Source organism: Malania oleifera, chromosome 2, assembly GCF_029873635.1.
Source record: "Malania oleifera isolate guangnan ecotype guangnan chromosome 2, ASM2987363v1, whole genome shotgun sequence".
Taxonomy (NCBI): domain Eukaryota; kingdom Viridiplantae; phylum Streptophyta; class Magnoliopsida; order Santalales; family Ximeniaceae; genus Malania; species Malania oleifera.
Genome location: NC_080418.1, coordinates 124891756 through 124908738, shown reverse-complemented (window position 1 = coordinate 124908738; position 16983 = coordinate 124891756). Strand labels below are relative to the sequence as shown.

Sequence of the window (16983 nt, the reverse complement as noted above, 5' to 3'; positions counted from 1 at the left end):
TAGCCTCAGAGGGTTTACATCTTGAGCAGTGAAATGTGAAGACGGCGTTTCTTCACGGTGATCTTGATGAGGAAATTTACATGCATCAACCAGAAGGATTCTCAGAGAAAGGCAAAGAGAATCTGGTGTGTAGGTTAAAGAAGAGCTTGTATGGTCTCAAACAAGCTCCCAGACAATGGTACCGGAAATTTGATGGCTTTATGCACAGGAATGATTTTATAAAGTGTAACGCCGACCACTGTTACTACTTCAAGAGGTATCGGTATAGTTATATCATTCTGTTGTTATATGTGGATGACATGTTAATCGCAGGACCAGATATAGAAGAGATCAGGAAATTGAAGCAACAATTGTCAATGGAATTTGACATGAAGGACTTAGGCTCAATGAAGTAGATACTTGGGATGCGGATCTCCAGAGATAAGCGACAGGGAACATTGCAGTTATCTCAGTCGGAGTACATTAGCCGTGTTCTACAGAGGTTTAACATGAGCAATGCCAAAGCAGTAAATATACCTTTAGCAGGACACTTTCGCCTCTCCAAGGATCAGGTTCCCTAGAAAGATGAAGAGAAGGACTTCATGGCTAAGGTACCTTACGCCTCAGCCATTGGAAGTCTCATGTATGCCATGGTTTGTATTAGACCAAACATTGGCCAAGCAGTGGGAGCAGTCAGTAGATTTTTGTCTAATCCAGGAAAGACTCACTGGGAAGCAATGAAGTGGATCTTCAGGTACCTTAGAGGCACTATTGATACTGCTTATGTTTCGGCAAAGGAGACTTGAAAGTCAAAGGGTATGTAGATGTCGTTTTTGCTGGTGAAATTGATCACCGCAGGAGCACCACCGGATACGTGTTCACTGTTGGCACAACAGCTGTTAGTTGGATGTTGCAGACACAAAAGATTGTTGCCCTATCCACTACAGAAGCTGAGTACGTAGCAGTGACAGAAGCCAGTAAAGAGATGATTTGGCTTTAGGGTCTGTTGACAGAGCTTGGGTTAAAGCAGGAGAGGAATGTTTTGTACAGCGATAGTCAGAGTGTGATACATCTGGCAAAGAACTCTGCATTTCATTCCAGAACCAAACTTATCGGATTGCGTTATCACTTCATCAGATCTTTATTAGAAGATGAAGTACTGACACTTGAAAAGATTCAAGGTAGCAGAAATCCAGTTGACATGTTGACGAAGGTGGTGACTAGAGAGAAACTGAAATTGTGTTCAACTTCAGTTGGTTTTCATGCTTGAAGACAGACATGAACACATCATTTGCCTATACACTGGTTGAGATGCTGTCTCCGTCTCCAAGTGGGAGATTGTTGGGATTGCTGGTGTGGAACCGTCGGCAGCAGCACCTCCCCATGCAACCTATGTTGAAATGAAGACCAGCAGCCCTCCACCTACTCTGCCGGCTATGCTGACATATAGCTTCCGCCCTTTGAATTTTTTGCTCTCCCTTGTGTATATATGGACTTGTTGTGTGAGCTGTGTATGATGTGGTGTATGCAGTGTTGTAGTGAGTTGTGAGTGGTGTATGTGTTGTGTGCAGAGTGTGTTGTGCGCAGAGAGCAGAGAGCAGAGAGCAGAGAGTTGTGGTGAGAGAGAGAGAGAGAGACAGAGAGAGAGTTGAGCAGTGTGGCTCCTCTTGTATTTTTTCTCCAAGTATAGTGCAGTGGTGTGTACTCCGTGGACGTAGGTCTATTCGACTGAAGCACGTAAATCCGGTGTTTCAGTGTGGATGTGTTTGTTTCTTTCTTCGTGTGTGATTGTTGCTCCAGGTTTATCCCCAACAGAGAGGCAAGTGAAATTGTATTCCTCTTTCTTGAATTAATCAAGAAACAGTAAAAGCCCCAATGAGTCTGCTGCCCCGCATCACCATAAGCCAAAAGGTAAACACAATTGATAATTCTGGTACCTATACACTCCTAATATTATTTCTATCCATGTCCTCCATTTTAGTTTCCTGCAGTTGTGAGATGTCACTATTTCAGTCTTTTAGAAAGCATTTCTAAACAAATCTCATTACTCTATATGTTTAGACCCCTATGGTACATGAAGGATGGGCAAAAATTCATTGATCCAGGTAATAGCCCCTGCAGCACTTGTTTCCTCAGAATCCAAGCATCCCCCTTTTTATTGTAGTTAACAAAAAACTCCAATCTTATTAGCTCCTTGTTTTTCTTAGTGCTATTGGTGTTCTTAATGTAAAAATTACCCTCTTCTCGTCTTTATTTCATTTAAAAGTTTGGACACTTCATCTTCAAAGGCAACTCTAACAGCTTTACTAACCAGTTTGACTTTCTAGAGAACCCAATTGGAGAACTGTTCCTTAAATTGCTGGCTGCCACTGTCCAGAGATTGAAATTATTCAATAACTAGTGATAGGATTTCTAAGGAATTCCATTCCAGAACAGCCTAGTCGTTGATAGGAATAATGGCTAAACTTGAAAGGAGTGTGTTCTGACTACATTTGACTTGACTGTTGAATGAGGGTCCCAACCTTTCTGGACAACAATGTCTTCCCCCCAATCATTGCAGGTTTCTTTTGTGATGATAGGCTGTTTGCCTAGGTTTCCTTCAGTCCCAGCTTCAGTTCCTTGGTTATCAGAAAATTCCTCCATGTGTTTGAGGCTTAAGTATGACACCCGGAGGAGGCATTTTTTTGGTAGGGCTTGTCAAGCATTTATGAGTGCCATTAACAGCTAGGGTGTTCAAACTTGGTATTTGAATTGATTTTTTGTTGTATTCCAAAAACTTCCTAGGGGTATGGTTCAATGTGTTGTAGTGGATGTGATTCTTTGGAAGGGCACACTCATTTCTACATTTTTTTAACTATTAAAGTAGTGCAAACTATAAAAAAAAAATATGACTTTTTTTTGTAAACAGTGCACTAAAAATAATATAAAAGTCATATTGCCTGTTAGAAAGCATTTGCAGGTTGAATAAAAGCAGTCAAAATTCATTAAAAATCATGTATTAATGGATTTCATGCTTATTGTTTAATTTTGGCATGGTTGTGCATGCGTGAAAAAAATTCACGACTGTTATGCCCACTTCCCGTTACCTAACACCTGCGTCACCTAGGGGTAAGCAAACGGTCGGTTCGGCCATATTCGGTTAATTAACTGAATTAACCGAAAATTTTGGTTAAAGAATATTGTTAACCGAACCGAGCGAACCGTTTGGCCTCCCCGAACTCAACCCGGCCGAATTTTTTTTCGAATAATTCGGTTAACCGAATTTAACCGAGAAGTGAGGGAAGGGGGGAAGCTGGGAAGGTGTATCCACTATCCAGATTCTAGACTGATGCGGAGGAGAGGTGGTTAGGGAGACGATTGGGCTCGGGCAAGCTTGACGCCGATGAGGAGGAGTCGGGGGTGGTTCTCACTTCTTAGTGAACTGGTATGTGCGCGAGAGAAGAGAAATGAGAATGAGAGGGAGCTTGTGTGCTAGTGACGATGGACGGCGACGGCGATGGTGGTGCGGAGCAGTGAGCTCGGATGAACGAGAGAGAGGCAGTGACTCAGTGATGGCCTTCCGACTTCAGAGAGTAGTGACTGTGTTGGTGGCGATGGCAACGGCGATGGACACAGACGATGGCATCGCGTGAAGATGGAGTTTGGTGGTGTGGACTGCGGAGGACCGAGCTCAGGTGAGCGAGAGAGAGGCAGTGACTCACTACCAGTGAGGGCCTTCTGTGTTCTGGCTTCTGAGAGCAGTGAGAGTGTGAGACTGAGTCTGAGAGTCTGAGAGGGAATAATGAATAACCAAATTTTAATTTACTAATTTATATTTAAAATTTAATTAATTATTAATTCGGTTAATCGGTTAACCGAATTAATATTCTCCATTCACCGAACCGAAACCCGATTCACCGAAATGTTGGAAAGCATAACCGAACCAATCGAACAAAATTTTTTAACCGAACCGAACTGACCAATTTTGGTCGGTTAATTCGGTTAATTAGGTTTTCCCCGAATTATGCTCACCCCTAGCATCACCTGTGTCCCGTGTCACCCGCAACCGTTACGCGACGTTATCTTCGACCGCGATTTAAACCATGCTCAGGTTTCTAAACATAACACAGTTAACTATTGGTCTCTATGACTGGTTCAATTTACAAGGCTTTGAAAAAGTTGCAAATGCCTCTATTGATTTCTCCCTCATCCACTAACATCTCTCCCTTGACTTCTACCTTGGTTCTCATATTAAATCTATGGTGCGTATTAGCTACATGGTCTAAGAAACTGGTATATCTATCCCCCTCCTTCAACCAAAGAGCCCTAGATTTTTGCCTCTAAGCCATTTCCTCTAAGGTGATGATTTGGGTGACATCTTTTTGAGAGCAAGTCTTCTAGACCTGTTTCTGCATTTAGACCCTCACTGATTTCCTTTTCATCCAGCTCCTAATGTTGTCAAGAAACTCCTTTGGGGTGATGTTGCTAAAAACATTTTTGTTCCACCATTTCAGTTTTTCTTTCAGCTTTGAGGCAACCACAAGTCTGGCGTTCCCTTCAATTTGTTGCTGAAGCCACCATTTCTTGACCTGTTCATCAAACCCTTCATGTTTAAATGTTGTTGTTATCGGCAATTGGTGCCAAGTTGGTCTACTTGACTGCCACTAGACTTGACATATCCTTTGTTGTGGGGGTAGTCAGTTTATGGAAAATCCCAAACAACCACATTGGGATGCTGTTTATACGGATTCTAAGGTTTCTCGAAGGCTGTCCTTGTAGAGGTTTGATATATAAATGTAGGAGAAACTGTGAGGTCATGGGATACTCTAATGCAGATTGGACTGGCTCAATTGATGACCTAAGGTCTACTGCTAGGTATTGAACATTTGCGGGAGATTATCTTGTTACCTGCAATAGCGAGAAACAAACTACTGTAGCTAGATCTATTGCTGAAGCAGAATACCAAGATATGATTCATACTGTGAGTGAGCTTATATGGTTAAAGTCTCTTATGTCAGAGATGGGATTCTTGGTTAAGAAGCCCATACAAATGTTTTGTGAATTGTGATATTCAATCTGCCATTTATATTGCTAGCAACCTAGTGTTTTTAGAGAGGATACAACACATTGAAGTTGATTGTGTCAGGGATGTTGTGTTGAAGAAGGTTATAAGTACTCCATTTGTGAGGTGATGTTTCATGAAAGCTTTATTTAAGCCTGCCTTCTCTGGTGGTTGTCAAGCTGGGGTTAGTTAATACATATACACCTCCAGCTTGAAAGGGAGTGTTAGAAGAGCTAGGCTATTTTAGTAATTATGTAGTATATAGGGGAGCTGAATTCAAGGTTCTAGGCAATTGCTGCCTCCTTTCTCTTGCTTTCTATTCTTTTCTTCTCTTCTTTTCTTCTTCTCTCCTCCATATCTAACTTTACAACAATTGTTTTGATTTTCAAGACATTTCTATATTAGTATTTAGCTGTAAATGTCTAGTCTTGGCTTTTGGCCTTCATTAATCCAAATAACACCCCCCCAACCCACCAAAAAAAAGGGTAAAAAAAACTGAAGGAAAAAGAAAACATCAATCGAAGAAAGTAATGTGGTATCCATCACATTTTTTGTTTACTACTGTCATTTTTAGGTGGGTTTAGTATTTCCTTAATTAGTCCAAACACATTTGTCTTACTTTAAAAGAATAAATAATTCCTTTTGAGGAGCATGGATTTCAGGGCTTAGATTTGTATTTATATGGATTTAGATGAAACTCAATATAATTTCGTATTACATTTAATCCAAATCCATATAAATCCAAATCCAAATCCAAAAATTCATGCTCCCAAATGCAGGGTAAGGAAAATTGATCTTCAAAGTATTGGTTCTGACATTCACAATACAGGACTTTGTACACAAGACATGTTGCTAGTCCATTGTGTTTAAACACAATGCGGGAGATTAAATTTCTGTATTGAAGATATATATTGCTACATTCTGAAGAGAAAATTGATCATCAAAATATTATTTTTGACATTAACAATGCATTGATCAGGCTGGAGGAAACAAGAGAAGTGTTACGTGTCACATGCCATATTGCTTTATGTCTTTTTGGTGTATTCGAGTTAGATCATTGCTGTTTTCTTATCTTCCGCTGCCCCTCTTTATATAATATTTTTCTTAAATATTTTATGGCAATTGCTGATTGACTCTAGTGTTTATGAATTTTTAGTTGCTTTTCTGCTCTCATCTTGTACTCATTTTGCCATGATTATCCTTTTGCTTTTTCCTCTGAATATTATTATGATCCTTGCAATAATGCAGTTCTGTTTTCTTACTCCATTTGGTAGAATATTCCAATGCCATTCCCCCATTGATGTGGCTTGTTTGATCCTCACCAATGTGGCTATTGAAGCCATGTGAAATGTGGAATATTGAGAGAAATGTGAGAGTCTTTTTTCCTTGGTGCGTTCCATTCTTTGGCACTTTGTCTCTTGAGAGCCACTTTACCTAAAAGCTTAATCTATTAGGTCGTGGGCCTTGACACTCGCATGCACGTGCAGCCCAATTGCATGCAGAGAGATAAAAAATAAACAATAGTACTCATTGTTGGGAGCAAGATAATTTTTAAACTAATTTACAATAAATGGAGGCAATAGACTAGAACCATATAGCTTTGATATGATGTTATACTGCCTAAAAGCTGAGTTATAGGTTGTGGGCCAACAATGTATATCAAGCCTTTATACTGGTATTGTTGAAAATTGTGTTAATGATGGAAATATTAGGTTGTTAGTTAGCAATGTATATCAAGTTTTAACACTCCCTTGCATATGAAAATAATTTTTTAACCATCACATGAGAAATGCGGGCAACAAGACTAGAACCCAAGACCTCCTTGGCAACCATAGTTTTAAAACCATGTTAGATTACACCGCTTCACCTAAAAGCTTAAGGTGTTAGATTGTCAGGCAACAATGTATATCAAGCTTTAACAATGAGAAATCAGAAAACAACATGTTTATGGCATATACAGAATGTCTCAACATGTCACAAGGTTTCAAGGTTATTGTTAAGTTTTTGCTCTTCTTGTCACCACATTAGACCTACTGTAAATTTTCTATCAACCCCTAGTTGTTATTTTCTGTTTAGGATAGAATTCTATGAGACCTAAAGGGAAGCTATTGTTAGTATGAGGGGAGTCCTCGCATGGGCTTGATATACATGGGTGTGCACCAACTTGACTTAAAAGCTTAAGCTATTAGGGCTTGGGCCCAACCATGTATATAAGCACCCATCCTTTACTATATTTTTCTAATGACAAACTCACAAGTGAAATTATCAGCAATCTCCCCCCTCACTTGTGAGTTCCAACCACTCCCCTTCGAACAGAAGCCATTACTTGTCTTAGAACCAATTAAAAGCCATTACTCAACCATGGGAAAGAGCTCGAAACCATGGGAGTCTACTCATTTATGGGATTAAGATCTATAGGATCCATCGCTTCTATTTTTCGAGATCAACATTCACAGGAACACATGCATGAACACTCAAGTCTAATTCAAACTGTCGGCTCCAATACCATTTGTTAGTATCGGGGAAGTCCTTACATGGGCTTGATATACATAGGTGAGCACCAACTTCCCAAAAGCTTATGCCATTAGGTCTTGGGCCGAACCATATATATCACCAATCTTCCACTATACTTTTCCAATGTGGGACAAACTCACAAGTGAAATTTTCAATGTTTATGTTGGGTAAAATGGATGACTTAACCTTGATGGTAGGTCTCTCTATTTACAATATATGTCAAGTACATGCCAATGACCATAATACCCTTATTAACTCTCTCTTACTAACATAAATCTAAAACATAATAAAATGTTGATCAAATTAACCACTAACAGTTCCCTTTAGGCTAGAGCATATATTATATGCTCCTAGCCTGTGACAAATGAACTTTGCACGAGCACCTCCCAAGGATTTAGTGAATAAATCAACAAGCTGCAAATCAGGCTTGACATGAATGGTTGTAATGAGCTTTTGCATAAGTTTCTCTCGAAAAGTGGCAATCAACTTCAATGTGCTTTGCCTGCTCATGGAACACTGGGTTGGAGGCAAAATGAATAGCAACTTGATTTTCAAAGATGTTCCCATAAGCTGAAATTTTGGAACACCTAGTTCTTCCAACATGTTCTTTAACCAAGCAAATTCATAAGAAGCTTTAGCTCTATAATTTGACTCAACACTTGACCTAACCACCATAGTTTGTTTCCTACTATCCCAAGAAAGAAAATTACCAACCAACAAATATATAATACCTGGTTGTGGATCTTTTGTCAGAAAGTGACCCAACCCAATCTGCATCTGTATATCTTGAAATATGAGTGTGATCTTGATCCTAATATAAGAGACCTCTCCTAGGTGCATTTTTGAGATATCTCAAGATGCAAATTACTGTATCCCATTGACTTGATCTTGGAGAATCAAAAAATTGACTCGCAACTCTTCTTGCGAAAGATATGTTCGGTTGAGTAACTGAAAATAATTCAACTTCCCAACAAGTCTTTGGTACCATCCTGGGTGAGGCAACATATTAACCATATTTGGCACTAACTTATTGTTGGGATCCATGGTTGTAACTATATGTTTGGATTCTAACAGCTTGGTCTCATCTAAAAGGTCAAGAACATAATTACTCTGTGATTGGTTCCTCTGCGAGATCTTGATACTTCTATATCCAAGAAGTAATTCAATGATCCCAAGTCTGAAATTTAGTTTGTAAGAAAAGCTTGAGATCCTGGATGCCTTGATCATCATCCCCAATAATCACAATAACATCGACATACATGATAAGCGAAATCTTGCTAGACGGAGTATAACCATTAACTATAGAGTGATTTACGCACTCCGTCGGAGGCCAAACTCAAGTAGTACAACATTGTATTGACCAAATCATGTTTTGGGAGACTATTTTAAAACATATAATTATTTCTTGAGCCAACAAACTAAGCCCGACTCCCCCTGAGCAACAAACCTCGGTGGTTGCTCTATAGACATCCTCCTGAAGATCACCCTGTAGGAAAGCATTATTCACATTTAAGTGATGTAAAGGCCGATGACAAGTGGTGGCTAAGGAGATGAACAAACGTATTGAGGCAAGTTTAGTGATTTGAGAGAATGTGTCTGAATAATCCAAACCATACACTTGAGTATATCCCTTAGCAAGAAGGCAGGCCTTCAATCGAGTCACGGAATCATGTGGACCGACCTTCACAGTATACAGCCAGGGACAACCAAGCACAAACTTACCAAAAGGAAAAGGTACGGACTCCAAGTATCATTACTTTGTAGTGCATGCGTGCATATCTTCAATCATTGCATTCCTTAACCTAGAATGGGACAGAGCTTCAGAAATAGATTTTGGAGGAGCAGCAGAAAACAAGGTACTAAAAAAACAGTGACATAAGGATGTCAAAAAGTCATAAGACTCATAACAAACAAAATTAGAGATTGGATGTTGGGTATTGTGTTTAGATTTTTGAACAACAATCGGAGGATCAACATCTTGGGAAATAGGATCATTTGAGGAGGGAACTAAAGGGTGTAGAAGTAAAAGCTAAAGGAGGCTCTCCTTCCTTGAGTGGCCGTGTGTATACTTGCAAATTGGGATGATCCAAGCGATTAGGACTCAAATTGGATGAAGGTATAGGAGGATTGGGCATAGGTAATAGGTTAGGATCTAGAAGGCAAGACAGAGGAAGGGATGCATCAAAGTCAACAAAACTCAAGGAATAAGAGTGGTATGGTGTAGACTCAGAAAAGGTGACATCAAAAGAGGCAAAGAATCGATGTAAAGTAGGTATATAACATAGATATCCCTTGAGTATAGGAATACCCCAAAAAAATACATTTGATAGCACAAGGATCCAACTTATCCATTTTCTGAAGTTAACTAATGGACAAAAGACACAACTGAATACACGAGGAGGAAGGGAGAACAAAGGAGCCTTAGGAAAGATACTTGAATATGGGATTTTACCACCAAGGACAGAGGAGGACATTTTATTGATGAGAGAGCATGTAGTTAGAACCACATCACTCTAAAAAGCTTATGGAACATTCATTTGATAATAAAGGGTACAAGTGACTTTGAGAATATGTCTATTTTTCCGTTCTGCAACTCCATTTTGTTGTGGAGTATGGGCACAAGATGATTGATGGATTATACCAGAATTAGTCATATAGGTGCTAAATTGGGTACTAAAGTACTCCTTAGCATTGTGCCATTGTCACTAGGAAGTGTCTTGACTGGCTTATCAAACTGAGTCTTTATGTGAGAGCAGAGACTGCAAAAGATATTAAACAACTTAGAATGATCATTCATTAAATAAAACCAAGTCACCCTGGAGTAGTCATCGACAAATGTGACAAAGTACCAAAGCCTCAATTTTGATGTGACATGATTAGGATCCCAAACATCGGAATGGACTACTATGAAAGGACTAATAGCCCGTTTATTGACCTAGAAAGCAAAGGGAACATGATGATGTTCTTCTAAGTTCTAACTGACAAAACTCACACTTAAGAGATTAGTCACAAAATTTAAGGTAGGAACTAGCTGTTCAACTTGTCTAGGATGGATGACCAAGGCAACTACGGATTGGGGTGGCATAGCAGCGACTATGCTAGAAATGGGTGGAGAGAGCTACTCAAAGTAGTAAAATCCACGAGCCTCACATTTTGTGTCAATTGCCTTCTTTGTCTTTAGATTCTGAATAACCACAAAATTAGGGAAAAAAAAAGGTTATACAACAATTTAGTGCCTTTGTAAGCTTACTAACATAAGATTGAAAGGGACTTAGGAATGTACAAAACAAAAGAAAGAGAGATAGAGGGAGTAGGATTTACTATTCCTATCCCCTAACTATAGTAGTGGACCCATCAACAAGGGTGACTGGAGGTAGATTTTAGGACACTGGAGGGCAGAAAAGAAGTTGGTTACACTTGTCATATGGTTAATAGCTGCAGAGTCAATAACCTAGGAACTAGTTGGAGAAATACCAGATGACATACAGACTGTAGGATTACTCTTTTAAGCAAAAGATGCAATGTGTGGAGATGCTTGTTGGGCTGCTTGATATTGTAGGAACCTTGAATGCTCTTCCTCTGAGGCAGTTATAGTATGCTATTCACCTAAAGAAGTGTTTGACGAGGGACACACATTTTTGGGATTTGAGGATGCCATTCCAACACATACAACCTTGATACAACAGTAAATCAGAAATACACAGCGAAAAAAATGCTCTTAGAATTCATAAAGTGAACTTTCGGACCAACCGAAACAACCACAAATGAGTCATCCACTCCCCGAACAAGTCACCAAAAGCCAGACATAGCCCTGCCATAGCCCCCAAAAGTTAGCCTACATGCTGCCACTGTCACGAGGTACCAACTGATCACCTTAATAATACTGAAGAACAACTAACAAATTGCCACTAGTGAGTGATCAAAAAAGGTTGAATCTTTGAACATAAACATGGCCAACAATTTGATATTATGGTCTAATGAAGGAAATCAAACCATTCTGGAAAAAACCAGAGTTGAAAACTTGCGCAGAATACTCTCATGCATTGGCATGTGGAGTCGGAGCAGCTGGCTTTCGGCTGCCGCATGACTGTGTGTGGGGCAGTCCCTAGCTATGAAATTTTACAGATTAGTAGATCGGCTGGTTCTGTGTGTCTATGTGGTTATTTTTGCTAAAATATGAAGGATTTCTTCAAGTTTCTAAGAGCGTAGCAGGCTAGCAGCCTCCAGGATTTTCTGGAAACTAGTGTTTTCTGGCAGCTCCTGGACTTTGGTTCTAGTATTTTGTAGTGCAAATAATCCCTCTACGGCCGCAGGTTTGAGGTTTAGGGTTTCATTTAGGGTTTGGTTTTGGTTTTGGTATGCACTTAGGGTTCAAGTTGGATCTTGCTCTGATACCATGTTGAATAATTGGGTAAAATAGAAGTTCTAACCTCAATGATAGGTCTCTTCCTCTGTTTACACTATATGTCAAGTATGACCATAACCCTTACTAACTCACTCACTAACATAACTCTGCACATACTAATGCCAAATGACCAAAATAACCATTAACAGTTATGTTTCCATTTTCTTATGGCTTACCGTGGCAAATTTAAGAATCGTTGGTATTAGTGTCAAAAATTAAGTAAATAAAAACCAGAAACAGGAACTGTTTTTGTTTCAATGAATTTTCTGTTATTAAAAAAAAAAAAAAAAAAAAAAAACTAGAAACTGAAAACCAATGACTTGTTTGGTTAATATTTTATAAAGGTAATATAAATTAAAAACTTTGATTGAACAGGAGGAGCTGGTCATAAATTGCTAGGAGGGGAATGATGTTCAGGTTAGTGGAACTTCAAGTTAAGAAGAAATTTAAAGATTCAGAAACAGAAATGCTTGGATGGATCCTTTGAAAGAACCGACAGTTCACAGTTAAATCTTTCTACTCTTGGATCAAGGGAAGAATAAGTCGGAAGGGTACAGAATTTTCCTTGGAAATCTATTCGGAAAAAGTAAGGCTCTTTCCAAGGTGGCTCTCTACAGAATTTTCCTTGGAAATCTATTCGGAAAAAGTAAGGCTCTTTCCAAGGTGGCTCTCTCTCTCTCCTTACGTGGAAGTCCACTTCAGGAAGAATCCTTGCTCTTGACAACTTGATGAAGAGGGTTTGTGTATGGTAAACAGAAACAGATATTTTTTGTTTTCTGCACAGTAAACTGATGTCCTTAACAATGGAAATGCTTGGATGTCATTTAAGTTCTGTAACACAAATCTGGTATGAATGCATTCAAAGAACAGATTGTTCCAGTTAAATCTTTCTACTCCCAGATCAGGGGAAGAATAGGTGAGATGGGTAGAGATTTTCCATTGGGAAGCTGTTTGGAAAAATGATGACTTTTCATTTTTTTGGTTGGAGGCCCCTTCAGAAAGAATCTTTACTCTGGATAACTTGAGGGTTTGTGTATGGTGAACTGATACTTCCTGTTTTGTGTAAAATGAACTGATTTTTTTTTTGTGCAAAATCTGGGGAGAAGCAGTTTGTCATTTCTATTGCATTGCAGTTAGTTGAGAGTTTGGGGCCTGACATACGCCTCTATAGGGATCAACTGGTTTATAGACTGGTTATGGCCAGAGCTGAAAGCTTGAAAGGGATCTTATGGCAGGTAAGAGGAATCCTGTTTTTGGATTATTTGGAAGAAAAAATGCTCGAGTTTTTGAAAGATTGAAAATGAAGTGAACAATATTTTTTGAATGAATGGTTCTGTTTACTACGCATTTGATTCCTTTACTGATTTTGTGGAAAATATTTTCTGACATTAAACAGCATATTCCTTTACACTTGTATTTGGATGACTCCCCCTTGGAGTTCTTTAATGCATGCTTGTTGATTTTGCAATGAAGAAAAATAGGCCCATGTTTAACAATCTACCGTTGTATTATAAACAGATTGTTGCATCAGTTGCTGCTACAAATAATTTTGAATAATGTAATTACATTTCCTATTTTTAGTATAGTATTACTTTATGCACAGGATTTGTCTTTTTTCTTCTTCTTTTCTTTTCTTTACTTTCTATACAAACATATAATTACAGGTATGCATTGTTTATGCACATAATTTTTTTTTCTCCTTACTGGAGCTCCCTCCTAAAAAAAACTTCCATGGAACAACTGCAGCACCCTCGTATTCAGGCAGTTTTCTTGCTTTATAGGTTGTGTATTGGTTGTATGCTGCAGTTAGCCATTCCTCATGTGCAAGCTTATAATGTTGACATGTTTTTCTTGCAGGCGTATCCTGTGTGCAGACTTCTTGTAGGCTCGTAACTTTTGACATGTTTTCCCAGGAGTGCCCTGTGCGTGTTCATGGATTTCTTGCAGGAAGTCTTTTGGCTTCGATGAGAAGAGTTGGGACAGCAATTTTTAAGGCACTATTGTTTCTGGTAGGTAGGTTTGGTCACGTGCAGAGTGAACTGTACATGCATGCTCCCCATGCTCCCTTTTTATGCTGCATTTCAATAGCGCGATAGTTGGATTTTATTGTACTTCGGCCACCAAAAGTGTTGGTTGGAGTTGTTTGCTATGGTGATCAAGGAATTTCATTTTTCCAGCTTTAATAGTTTTTGGGTACTTTCCATCGTCTCCAAGGAGTTTCTTTTCTAGCCTTGCCAATGTCACTCCATAAAATGTTCCTGTAGCATTGAATGCGATGAAGTTCCGTTTTTAGCTTTAGCAGTTTTACGGCATACTGTGTTTTCTAGTATGTTTTGTAGTTTGGAGATGCATTTCTTTTTCCATTTTAGTAGTTGTTGTTCTATGGAGTTACATTTATTTGTACACTTTCGGAATAGATGGTGAACTCTAAGCACTGAACACTATAAATTTTGGCTCTAAAAATAAAGCTAACCTCTTAATTTTTTTTTTAAGTAATTCTTGCATGTCATCTCTGGCAAATCGCTGAGAGTTGTGATGATGTTTGCAAACGCTGCTTTCTAATGGGGAAGAGGTTTTAATTTTGGTTGGTTTATGTTTTTCCTTTGAACTCTTGCAGACGAGCTGCATCCAGAAAAATCATATGAAAAACCCATTCGCAATTTTCTTGTGAATGCTAGAAATCTACGTAAGCAGTAAGCCAACATCAAAGCAATCAACAATAAATTTTGTTATTATAAAGCAAATATGAATGTGAATTATTTATGGATGTATAATAAGGAAATAGGTTAAAAATATATATATTTTTTTCAAATTTTATCACGTGACTATTTATTTATATTTTATTATGTATTAAATAAAAATAATAAGGAATATATAAGAAATGACTACTTCCTCAATCTCTTAATTTTATATATTGTATCTGATTTCAAGGAATATTTATTAGGCCAAACCAAATGAGCCATAAGGCTTCTGTTCTCCATAGTGCCCTTCTCTACAGTGAAGAAGGGGGCAAACTTCTCTTTTCCATTGGAAATTATAGTGGGGACTTGCCACTTAATGTATTTATGTCTGTATTCTAAATGTTAAACATGTAACAAATTAACTATATATTCATTAATATCAGAGATGTAAGAAAGGGGGTTCGTTTTTTATAAGTATAGTTTAGGAAATAGACATACGGGCACGTGGAGAGGTAGATTCCTATATAGTTTCTCATTCTCCACAGTGCCCCTCTCTTTTTTTTGGATCATTAAAGGGTAAATTGTATTGATCAAGTGGATATGTACAAAATACACTGGACATACCCAGGCCGAGGGGGAGCCAAACCCCATCACAAATGCAAAGCAAAAATCAAAAGCATAAATAGATCAAGTATCAATAGCTACAACTGGTGCATATTGATACATAATAACCGAAAGCAAACCAACATTCGAAAACTCAATTAGAAGAACAGATTCCAGATCAGTCAATAAAGTGTAGGCCAAGCCTATAAAAAACAGATCTATATGTATGCCTTTGAATCACCTGAATCAGCTCCTCAGGGGAGATAGTCTTGCTTTCAAATTTCCTCTTGTTTTTAAAGTGCCATAGGAAGTACACAGTAGTTGCCAAGCAGATCCTCTTCCCCACTGATTGTATTCTTGTGCCCTTTGCCTCCTTATGCAGCCATTTCATGCTGCTTTCAAGGTAGTCATGAATCTCTTCAAACCCAACCACCATCTAATATGGCCCCATACAATTAAGTCAAATCTGCATTTAAAGAAGAGGTGATCAACAGTCTCAACTTTAGCTCCACACATCTCATAGCCATGATCAACATCTTCCCCTTGTAGCTTGTCATTTGTGGACAATTTCCCTTTAATGCCCAGCCATAAGGTGAAAGCATAAGAATTCTGCCCACACTCATTAAGCAGGCTGTCAACTGCCAATTGGCTCCCACAACTCCATAAAATCTAGTTTTTTACACCAATCATTTTCTTGAAAAGAGGGGAATCTTCATATTTTGATGAATCATCCCAAAGATTAGACCCCTTCAAGTAAATTTGGTGCACCCACTTGACCACAAAGAGTCCTTACCATGAACATTCCACAAGGCTCGTGCGAGGAGAGCCTTGTTCCAAGCTTTAAGGTCTGTAACACCCAAACCACCTTCAGTTTTTGGAAGGCAGACCTCCCTCCAGCCTTCCTCCCCAAAGAAAAGCCCTACAAAGTTTCATAATATGTTCCAGGACATTGTTTGGAAAAGGAAATATTGCAAGCCAAAAGCACTCCACACCCTCAATAACAGAGTTGATTAACTCCAGTTTACCTGCATAAGAAATTGTATGACCTGACCAGCCATTAAATAAGTTGGCAATTCTGTTGACAAGAGAAGAGTTATGCGCAGAATTAAGTCTAGAAGCTGCAAGGGCACTCCACAGTGCCCTTTCTATAATGAACAAGGATTCCCTTTTGATAGTGTGAAAAATGTTTTTACGTGTGTAGTGGCAAACTGTATATTAGTATCTGTAACATACACAATGGATTGCATTGGTCATAAATCGTTCTGTGTTTAACAAAAGTTAAGGGTATTTTTTTTTCAAGTTGTAAATGTCAATGAAAACCAAGTGGTAGTTCAAGGTCACAATAGTCCTAAATTTTCAGTCAACTTACTGTTGAATTGTAATATAATAATCTGTGTGATATTGCCAATTCTAATATCAAAGAAATCTTGGCTTAAGTTTAGGCTGATGATTTCATTATAATTTTGAAATATTTTTACTAATGAGATGTATAATAAAAAAAAATACTGTTAATAGAAAAATACTGTTAAGCATGAGTCTATAAGTATTTGACTTAAAATTATATTACAATTTAAGTGGGGGATGGTAGAAGTTTGTTTATATTATAATATAAAGGAGAGGGGGAGAGGTCTTCATAAACCTTTGTACCACATTGGAAGTTTCAAAAGAATTGGAATAAGTTTGTAAGATATTTTCATTTACACTAATTAAAATTGAATATGAAAGCAAATTAAGCCCAACACAATAAAAAAATATAAATA

At 38.4% G+C, this 16983-nt stretch overlaps 1 protein-coding gene across 5 annotated transcripts in view; it reads left to right on the top strand.

Annotated features, from left to right (window-relative positions):
* Positions 1–14307, top strand: part of LOC131149054 (uncharacterized) — a 33084-nt gene extending 18777 nt beyond the window's left edge. For 2 of the 5 annotated variants that reach the window (XM_058099108.1, XM_058099107.1), the window contains exon 2: positions 13797–14307. The gene's annotated coding sequence lies outside the window, so the exon portion shown is untranslated. Of the gene's footprint in view, positions 1–12314; positions 13418–13796 lie in introns of those variants that run through there. The other 3 variants (XR_009135120.1, XR_009135122.1, XR_009135121.1) reach the window with 3 other exon arrangements.
* Positions 14308–16983: the final 2676 nt, after the last annotated feature.